At 46.4% G+C, this 9,758-nt stretch overlaps 1 protein-coding gene and 1 long non-coding RNA gene across 5 annotated transcripts in view; one reads left to right on the top strand and one right to left on the bottom strand.

Moving 5' to 3' along the window:
• Positions 1–1,844, top strand: part of DBR1 (debranching RNA lariats 1) — a 21,256-nt gene extending 19,412 nt beyond the window's left edge. For all 4 annotated transcript variants that reach the window (XR_003096468.1, XR_003096467.1, XR_003096466.1 and 1 more), the window contains one exon: positions 1,491–1,844. The gene's annotated coding sequence lies outside the window, so the exon portion shown is untranslated. The remainder of the gene's footprint in view (positions 1–1,490) is intronic.
• LOC112552101 lies at positions 1,424–9,758 on the bottom strand. Its single transcript, XR_003096469.1, has 2 exons — positions 9,632–9,758; positions 1,424–3,448 (listed from the first exon to the last, which is right to left on the bottom strand). It is a non-coding gene; the product is annotated as an uncharacterized LOC112552101 (long non-coding RNA).

The raw sequence follows: 9,758 nt of genomic DNA, 5'->3' as shown, positions 1-9,758 counted from the left end.
GCCTGACCAAAGTCGCATAGAGGGGGAGTATCACCTCTCTGGACCAGCTTGAGATACACCTTTGGATGTATGACAAGGTATGGCTGGCCTTGCTGACTGTGGTCTGACATTGGCGGCTCATGTTCATCTTGGAGTCAATTACGACTCCAAGATCCCTTTCTGCCTCTGTGCCTTCAAGAAGGGAACTCCCCAGCCTGTATGTGTGCTGTGGATTCGTTCTCCCAAGGTGCAGCACCCTGCATTTGTCTACGCTGAACCCCATCCTATTCTCATCTGCCCCCTCTTGTAGTCTGCCTAAATCTAGTTGCAGCCTCTCTCTCCCTTCAAGTGTGTCCACCTCGCCCCACATCTTAGTGTCATCAGCAAACTTGGACAGTGTGCTTTCCATCCCCTCATCCAAGTTGCTGATGAAGATGTTAAACAGTGCGGGCCTGAGGACCAAGCCCTGGGGTACCCCACTACTCACATCTTGCCAGGTTGAGTACAACCCGTCCACCACTACTCTCTGGGTGCACCCCATCAGCCAATTTTGTACCCATCCAACTGTGTAGGCATCAATGCCACAGTTGCTTAATTTATTGATGAGGATGGGGTGAGAGAGTGTCAAAAGCCTTCTTAAAGTCTAGAAAGATTATGTCTACCATCATCCAAGGATTTAGTTACTTGGTCATAAAAGGCAAATCAGGTTGGTCAGGCAGGACCTGCCTTTGATGAATCCATGCTGATTGCCCCTGAGCATGATCTCCCCTGCAGGCCCCCCAGAGATGTGCTTCTTGATAATTCTCTCCAAGATCTTCCTGAGCACCGAGGTGAGGCTTACAGGCCTATAGTTACTTGGGTCCTCCTTCCTCCCTTTCTTGAAAATTGGGACCACATTAGCCAGTTTCCAATCCCCCAGCATCTGGCCAGATGACCACGAAAAGTCTGGAAGTTGACCTTCCCCAACAGTTTTTAGTCCCCTAACCACATTGAACTGGGCTTGAGCACATGGGCCTTATGCACCCTGACACGCGTTAATTTAATGGTGCCATAGTATCTGTTCCCTCATCCTAGCAGTAGTCCCTCTTGCCATGCCACCTGTGCATAGCAGGATGCACTATTTTGGGATTGGGGATTGAATCCCAGTCATAGCTCCCTGCTTCTCAGCGCACGGGGAAACTTGGAATCATGATTTCAGGCTCCCCCTGCATCATTGGCAGTTCCTCACAGTTGAGGATGATTATCCATGTTTTGCTTTGTGTGTCCAAAGATAAGGCTAATCTGGGATTGACAGATTGTTGCAATTTGGGCACGTTTCCATATGGGGTGGGTGGCTCTGGGTTCTTGGTTTGGTCCATGACACACTGTTTCTGCTGTTCCCGCTTTTCTGTCTCCTGTTCTCATTGTAAGGTTTCAAAGTACTGAGATCCTTGCAGTAACGCTCTGGGGTGGTCCTGGATGGTAGTGTCCCATGATTTGATGTTGATGTTGCATTTTTTTTTTTTTTCAAGCTGGCCTTGAGGACATCCTTGAAGTGCTTCCTCTGCCCTCCAGATGAGTGTATGCCTTGATTTGAGGTGGGAGAATAAAACTTACTTTGGGAGTCTGGCGTTGGACGTGCAGGTGGCGTGGCCAGTCCAGCAAAGTTGATGTCAGATGATTGTTGCCTCAGTTCTTGTGGTGTTTGCGAGAGGATGCTAACGTTGGTGTGTCTGTCTTCCTGCTGGATTTGAAGAATCTTCCACAGGCAGCATTGATGGTACTTCTCCAGTGACTTCAGGTGTTGCCTATATGTTGTCCATGCCTCTGCTCCGTACAGTAGGGGGATTCAAGACTGGTTGATAAACCATGAGCTTCATTTTGGATCTGATGTTGCAGTCTTTGAATACCTGTTTCCTCGGTCATCCAAAGGCTGCACTTGTACTTTTAAGGTGATTTTGGACTTCTTCATCAGTGCCCCTGCATTGACAAGTTGAAACCTGGCTGACAGTGAACCAGTGTAGTCCTGGACTGGGACCACCAGTCAGCTGATTGTTAGTCTTACCAGCTGTGCACACAGGTTTTTCTAAAGTTCTAGGGTCTGAGAGAGGTTATTTACTACATAATTCACTTTCTGCATGATTTGTAAAGCAGTTGCATTAAGATGGTAGCTGGAGTTTAATTACACCCAGTTTATACAGTTACTTTAAACATGTGATTCATAAACATCTCTTAAAACAGGGGGGAACCTTTCGGCAGGCATGCCACAACTTAGCCCCACATTCGTTTTGAGTGCCACTCCAACTCCCTTCCCCTACCCAACTACTGCTCTGCTTTTTCTTCCTGCCACATGCTCCCTGTGCCATCTGCTGCTCTGCTTTCTGCTTCCTGCCTTATCTGCCACTGTTCTGCTTGTCCCCTCCCCAATCTGCTGCATGTAACACAGAGGCTTCTTGTGCCACTTATGAAACCTTGCCGCTAGTTGGGCACCCTGTCTTAAGCCACTTAAAATTAAATGATTTGCTGAACAGAGAAATTAACTATAGTCAAACTAATCTGATTTCAGGCTTGTCTGGGAATTTTTTCATATAACATGACTGGAATTTTTTAAGCAAACTCCTTCTTGAAAATGAGACTGTCTGCTAAGTTACTTAGATGTCTTCCAAACTTTTTTAAAACAAAAAAATGTTCTCTCTCCTCCCTCTTTATTCATGCTGAATTACCATGGATTCATTTAATTATTTTTATTTAAATGTTAAAATTAATATTTAGGGATCAATAATATTTTATATCCAACTCAGATTTTTAAGCAGACTTGCAAAGAACAATATTCAATAACAGAAAATGACTGAATTGAAAACCCTGACTTATTTTTTTGATGAACAGTTTTTATTAACTCTGTCAAAAATCTGCTATTTTGAATAAAAACATCAATTCATTCAGTTTTCTTACAATGTTAACCCCAAAACTTCTCTTATCTGACGGGTTTTCTTAGAGTGATACTGTTAGAAGTGGAAGTACCATAATAGCATTCTAAAAGCCAGACAGTGAGTTGCAAATGAATGGATTAGTGGTATGCTGTTTTTAAGCATTCATGTAAGTAAGGCTTGCTGCTCCATTCAGGGTTCATTGAATTGGATTTGTTTTCCTATTCTTATTCAGGCTTGAACCAGATGCTGTCACTCTGTTCCTGCTCAGGCAGGTAACTGACAAATCACTATTGTGAACTATTGTCTGGGTGTGGCTATATCATGCCTGTGTGTGCAGTGCAGAGTGGGAGAATAAGGTGGGGGAACACCCACCCCTGTACATGAGCCTGTGGGTGGGGTGCCCATGGGGCATGTTGTCCATAGCTGGTTTGAAGTTGGACAGCCCTGATTTGGACAATGGGGCTGAGTCCAGGCTGAGGAAATTTGGAGATAACATCAAGTTGGATGGAGTTGCAGACACTCTGGAGGGTAGGGCCAAGATTCCAAATGACCTGGAAAAGCTGGATAAAAGGTATGCAATCAGTCAGACTAAATTCAACAAAGACAAATGCAAGGTCCTGTGTTGGGGATGGAATAATTGCATGTACAAATATAGGTGAGCTAGGCTACCTGTCCTACTGCAGAGAAGGCCCTGGGGTTATGTTGGACCACAAGCTGAATATGAGCCCCCTGAGTGCCTTCTTTACAGAAAAGCCAACAGTATCCTAGGTTGTATTAACAGGAGTCTCTTTTGCAAATCAAGGGAAGTGATTCTTCCACTGATGAGGCCTTGCTTAGACTACCATGTCCAGTTTTGGGCCCCTTATTTGAAGAAGGATGTGGACAGCTTGGAAAGAGTCCAGCACAGAGTAACAAAAATGAGTAGGGGTCTGGGAGGCAAGACTTCTGAGGTTAGGCTAGAGTTATTCATTCTGGAGAAGAGAAATCTGGGGGGACTTGATAATCTTCAAATGTCTGTAGAGCAATTATCGAGAACCAGGAAACTGGCTTTTCTCTGTGGCTGTAGGGGACAGGACCAGGAGCAATGGCCTCAAACTGCAGCAGAGGAAATTTAGGTTTAGGAGGAATTTTCTGACTATAATGGTGGTCATAGGCTGCCTACAGACAACCTAGAGAAGTTGTAGAATTTATATCTCTGGCAGTTTTCAAAAGTAGGTTGGACAGACACTTGGCTGGGATGGTTTAGGAATGACCCTGTTGTGTGAGCAGGAGGCTGAACTAAGTGAGCTTGTGAAGTCACGTCCAGCTGTACTCTCTTATGCTTCTATAGGACAATCATAGTTGGTGCAGCCATCCCTTATAGTACCAGGATGGCCACATGGAAACAGTGGATCAAATCCTTCTGTAGGAGGAATTTGGAACCATTTGGCTCCAACAAAGACTTAACAGATAGCAGCAGCTGGGCATTTCTTTCCACTAGCATTGTGTATAATAGCTCCATGAAGCAAGAGGGTAGACGTGTAATTGAGGGTATCTCGGGAGAGGAGCTACTCAGGAGCCAGCTTGTATTACTGGAAAACCTGTAGCTTCACACAGTCTGGCAAGCCCAGGAGACCCCCACCTCCGAGACCTCTCCCTTTCTTTACATCTGTGCTCGTTGGTTTTATTTCCTTATTCCACTGGCCTCTAACTGCCAACCCCCCATCCTGTGATGGCCATTAATCTAAAAGACTTTTCTTCTGGAGATGAGTTGAGATGTGTGAGTGGGTTGGGTCAGACTGGGACTGTGCAGGAAGGCTGGATTTGTACGGGGCCCAAAACCTCTTCAGTAACATCTTGGTAATAAAGTGCCGCTTCAGCATAATCTGGCACTAGAGAGCCAAGACCCCAGAAGCCCCTCCCTACATCACACACACATCTCAGCTGATCCTTTCATCTTCTTACTTGCCTTGTTCTCTCCTAAATATGCTCAAGTCAAATTGCTGATGCCTGCTCTTCTAGACAGCTGAGCTCCCTCTGCCGTGCCCATACTGAGCCCAGCCTTCTTGGGCCCTATGGAGGCTGATCCCTACATCTGAAGCTCTTCCCTGTTCTGATTACATCTGTTTGGAGCTAGTCCTGCATGATACTCAAAATACCATCCAGTGGAAACCTAGAGGTTGGGAGGTCCAGCTTGGGAACCACATGCTATATGGGTGTGGTACATGTGGCTGGGAAAAGGGAAGGGAGCCAGGGTGCCCAGTGCCCCCCCTTGCCCTGTGCACAGCATGGTCAGCCTAACCCTCGCCCATGCCCCTTCTCCCTGCCATATGTGCTGTGTGGGCTACCCAGTGCAGGCAGCTAGCTCTTGCTTGCAATGTGCTGCACCCTCCCAATGCACTGCCCAGCTGCAGCATGGTAAGCTGCCTTTGCTGCACATGCAGTGTAGGCAGTCCAGCCCCCTCACAACTGCTGTGGCAGGAGCAAATGGAGAGGGAGAATGGTAGCAGGGTGGGAGTCCACAGGCTGCCACTTGGATAGCCCTGCCTTAAGGAACTAATGGATGTAAGATTTAGCATGGGTACTGCCAGATCACAAATCTGCCATTGATTTGCCTAAATTCTAGTACCAGAACTCGGCCTCTTGGCCCTCATGGAAACTGAAATTTTCCCAGACTGGTTCAAAGATCAAGTACTCGCCGTAGGTTCTTTTGGTTCAAACTCTACCTTGTCCAGGTCTTTTCTCCTTTGTGCCAGGGAAGTCAGCCAGTTGTGAATGCTCAGCATTTAGCTACTTCAGGACTGTCCAGCTGGCAGCCTATGGGCCACATGTGGCTTGCAAGGGGTTTAGTTGTGTTCCCTGAGCTCCTCTGGCCACTGTTCCTCTATCACTGGCTGCAACAGCATCTGGGGGCTCTGGAGTCCCCCTCCCTCCTCCAGCTTTCACTTGTGCCTCTGCCTCAGGGATGGGGTAGTGCAGCATAGTATAGGATAAGCCTGGAGGCATGTTGTGCAGCAGCAACGGGGGGTGGAGGGGTGCCTGTGTGAGCGTGGAGTGCAGCAGTGTGGGAGAAGGGGATGTCCATGCAGTACATTCCCCAGGACTAAGTGGCTTGCCCTGGTGCAGCCCCTAGGCACTTAGAAGTTTGGATAGCCTTGATCTACGTGACCAGAAGTGAACCTACTCTTGCACTTGACCGAAAAGGTTAGTGGGCTGGCACAGCACACTCCCCTTCTATGTGTTCTCAATTTTTAGATTAGTCTTGCCACATAAACCAAATGATTCAAAGTCTTTTTTCCACCTCTGGACCTTCACACATGTGGTTTGCAGGGGTTCTCAGCCTGCCTCCCATCCAAGGACTACTGAGACCAGTGCACTACTACTCTCTTTAAGTCCCTATTGCCTTGTTCCAGTGGCATCCACCATACTAAGATGCATCTCTTTCTGGTCTATGCCACACAGGTTTCTGGCACAGCTTGGGTGCTCATGCTCACAGCTCCCTTGGGCAGATCTGCTTCTCTCTGCCAGCTTAGAGAAGCAACCAGAAAGGGCATGCAGAACGCTCATGCTTCCTGCCAGCTGCTGTGGACCCTTGAACAGTTGGTGCATCCTAGGGTGCACTGCTTGCACAGCTGGTATGGTTATATAACCTCCTGGATTTAAACAGAAAGGATGAGTTTGTTTCTTGTTCCTCTCATCATTGTCCTTATTGTCAGGTGAGGAACTAGCACTAGGCACTTCCAATCCTCTGTTTGGAATTGCCTTAAATTTATAACAGTTCTTCTGTGGACAATAATGTAGTGGTACCAGAATGCCTCATGCATTTTTAGATTACTGCTGTTTCTTTTAGATTACAACCAAAGTTGGTATTTTTTTTTCCAAATCCTATGGTATTTTTAATGGTAGCCAAAGTTCTTACTAGTCCCTAAGTGCAGGACTTGGCCTTTCATATGATTAAACTTCTACTTACAAGATAATCTAAATCTTCCTGTATACAATCTGGTCTTCCTCTATATTTATGACCGTCCTCAATCCCCACCCCAGTTTAGTACCATCTGCAAATTTCATGGGTCTGAGGTTGGACTTCTGCATTCTCTTGCTCCTGACTTAGTCCTTTTGGATAATACTCCTGGCAATCACTACAACCATCTCAGCATATTGGGATTTTATGTTGAACAGGATCAGTTCTGTTCTCTCAGGGGAGATGACAGCATTACCTAGTAACCATAGAACAGCTCCCATAAAACAGAATGATCATATTTTCTAGCATGCCACATGCCCAAAGTAAGGTATATGCCTTGTTTGGAGAAAGCGGAATGAAAAAAAAAATTGTTCTAGTAATGGCTGCATGCTGACTGCAGAGGATCCTGACTGCAATGGTTGTGGCTATGAGAAGGTTAATATTAGTTCTGACTGAAGGGTGGACTCTTCACCCTCCCACCCTAAAGGTAGTGGAGAGAGAAACCTGGCAGCCATCTTGCTGTGGTGTCTATTCTTGCTTCTATTCCAACAAAGAAAAATCAGCAAAATCTATTTTGGGGGGCTGATTTTGGAGGAAAAGGTGCTTGTGATATTGAAGTGCCTACACTATTCAAATAAAATAATAATGTAAAATGTACCTCAACACAGCAAGTCCTTTAGATGCATAATGAACTTATCAGATGATCACTTATCCAGACTCCTGCAGAGCCTGTTTTCATCGGTCACGGTCTGCAACTTGTCAGTTGCTGAGTAGAGTCATATGTCCCTTGTTGTTCCTCTGATCAGGGATATTATTGCAGATAATCTCAACACCTTTTATTTAAGGCCTTTTAACCAGGTTGCACCAGTCTGTTCTTTTCCTCTTGGGGAAGGGGGGTTGCATGAGGGGCTGGGCATGCATTATTTCTGTGTTGGGGATTTGCATTAGTTACAGAAACTGAAAGTCAGTGGGTAGGAAACATTCCTGATCTTACCCGTTAGTGATTGTTTAGCTGGACAAACAAGTTCCAAAGGATGAATATAGCATTAGGCATTACGAGTTAAGGGTTAGATGAAGCAAGTTAGGTGGACCTAGAATTTGTGGCTATTTTGATGAGCAACACAACAAAAGTAATGTAAAGAGATGCTAGTGAAGACAATTGAATCCACTTGGTCTGACCGTGAACCCAGAGAAAAAAAAAATAATGATCATTGTACCACTGTTAGTCAATGTAACTGTGACAACTGGGAGAAAGCACTTGAAGCTAGTGAAACAATTAGCAGGTTTGTGCAAAGTTATGAGTAGACACTGATCAAGAAACATATCAGCCTCCAGATTAAGGAGGAAGTGATGCAACTATATATTTGATTTATAGCTAAATAGGGTAATGAAACCTGAGTCATCAAGACCAAAAAAATGGAAGTTTTCTCAATGTTTTATCTAAAAGATAACTGGAATATCCTCAACAAAACTTGTGAACAATGATTAAATCTAAGAGAACTGGATGGAAACTTCTCACTTTCACTATTGGGAAAATACTTGGAATGGGGGGGTAGGCATGCTTTGTGTATGTCAAACAAACTAGTTCCAAAGAGGCATCAAAGTGGACACCAATATTTGAAGAAGTGAGGAGCAAGGCAAAGTTGATGGGATGCTATCAAAAAGTAATGGGAGATGATTGGGATGAATTGCCTCAGCTAGTAGCTGGAAGACTGGACAGCCTGAATGTGCTGAAATGAATGATATGGTCTAACAACTAAGGAAAATGTCCCAGGAAGTTTTCTGTCCAGTGTAATGATTCTGTCCCTAATTGATGTAGACTTTCGTATCATTCAAGAAGAAACAGCCTGATCTCTCTCGGGTACCAGCAGGGTTGGAAAGCTTTTACTTAAGACCTCTGTCTAGGTCACTTCCTCCTCCCTGCAGCTGATCTAGGTTGGCCAGTCTTGGATGTTCCTTTCTAGCTTCACCTTTCTTGTTCCCTAAATACTTGCTGCCTCTTCCTTGTTCTTTGCTGTCAGCAAGGCTCCACTCAGCCCATCATTTCTGGGATGAAATCTTAAGTGCCACTGAAATCATCCCCAAAATCTCTGACCAGTGAGGCCAGGATCCCATGTCTCATTCCTTCATGCTTTAACATCCCTTGGCCACAAGTTGCTGCTTCCACTCATTTGACCATTTCCAAACAAACATTTTTGTTGCCTAAATTTGCTCCAGCACTTTGAAGCTGCTGGGCCATGAGGGAGCTGTTTCTTGTTGATTTGAAGGTAGAGAGAACAAACCATGTTTCTTCTCAGCCCCATCCTGGAGCAGGGGGCCCTGCTCCCATGCTTGGTGCCAGGTTGGGGCCTGGGACAGGGGGGCTGTATTCACAACTCGGGTCAGAGAGGTAGAGCTGTGCACCAGGCCCGTGTCACATGCTACATCTATCACACAATTCAACGGTGAACGGCGCATCAAACTTGGACTGGGCACACCCACCACGTGGCCATCCGCTTATGAAAAGAGCTGCAAAGCCGCTACAAAGCGAGTGCTTGAACAGGGGTAACAACTCTAGGTCTGGGTCCTACCCAACTCCCGTTGCAAGGTGTGCCAGAGTCCCTGGTGCCTTGGCACGGCTAGGGGCGTCGGCAGATTCCACACACGACGGTGCCTCCGCCCAGCAGATTTGTTACACCTTTCCCGCCCTGGGGTGTTTTATGAATGAACGTACTACGCATGCGCCTCGAAACGCGACCGCCAGTTTAACTCTTCCCCTTCCCCTCCCCGGCTCCAAGGCAGCTTGCGCACGCGCAGATCTGACCTACAGCCCCTCCCCGGTGCGAGGGCAGCCCGCACATGCGCAGAAGCTCTCTCCTGCTCCGCTCGGCGAGTCAAAGGGCCCGCGGCGGCGCCTGCGCACTGGGTCGGGCCGGTGGAAGGCAGCTGGC

The sequence above is a fragment of the Alligator sinensis genome, unplaced genomic scaffold (assembly GCF_000455745.1).
Source record: "Alligator sinensis unplaced genomic scaffold, ASM45574v1 scaffold1264_1, whole genome shotgun sequence".
NCBI lineage: Eukaryota > Metazoa > Chordata > Crocodylia > Alligatoridae > Alligator > Alligator sinensis.
This window is presented reverse-complemented; position numbering and strand designations above follow the sequence as displayed.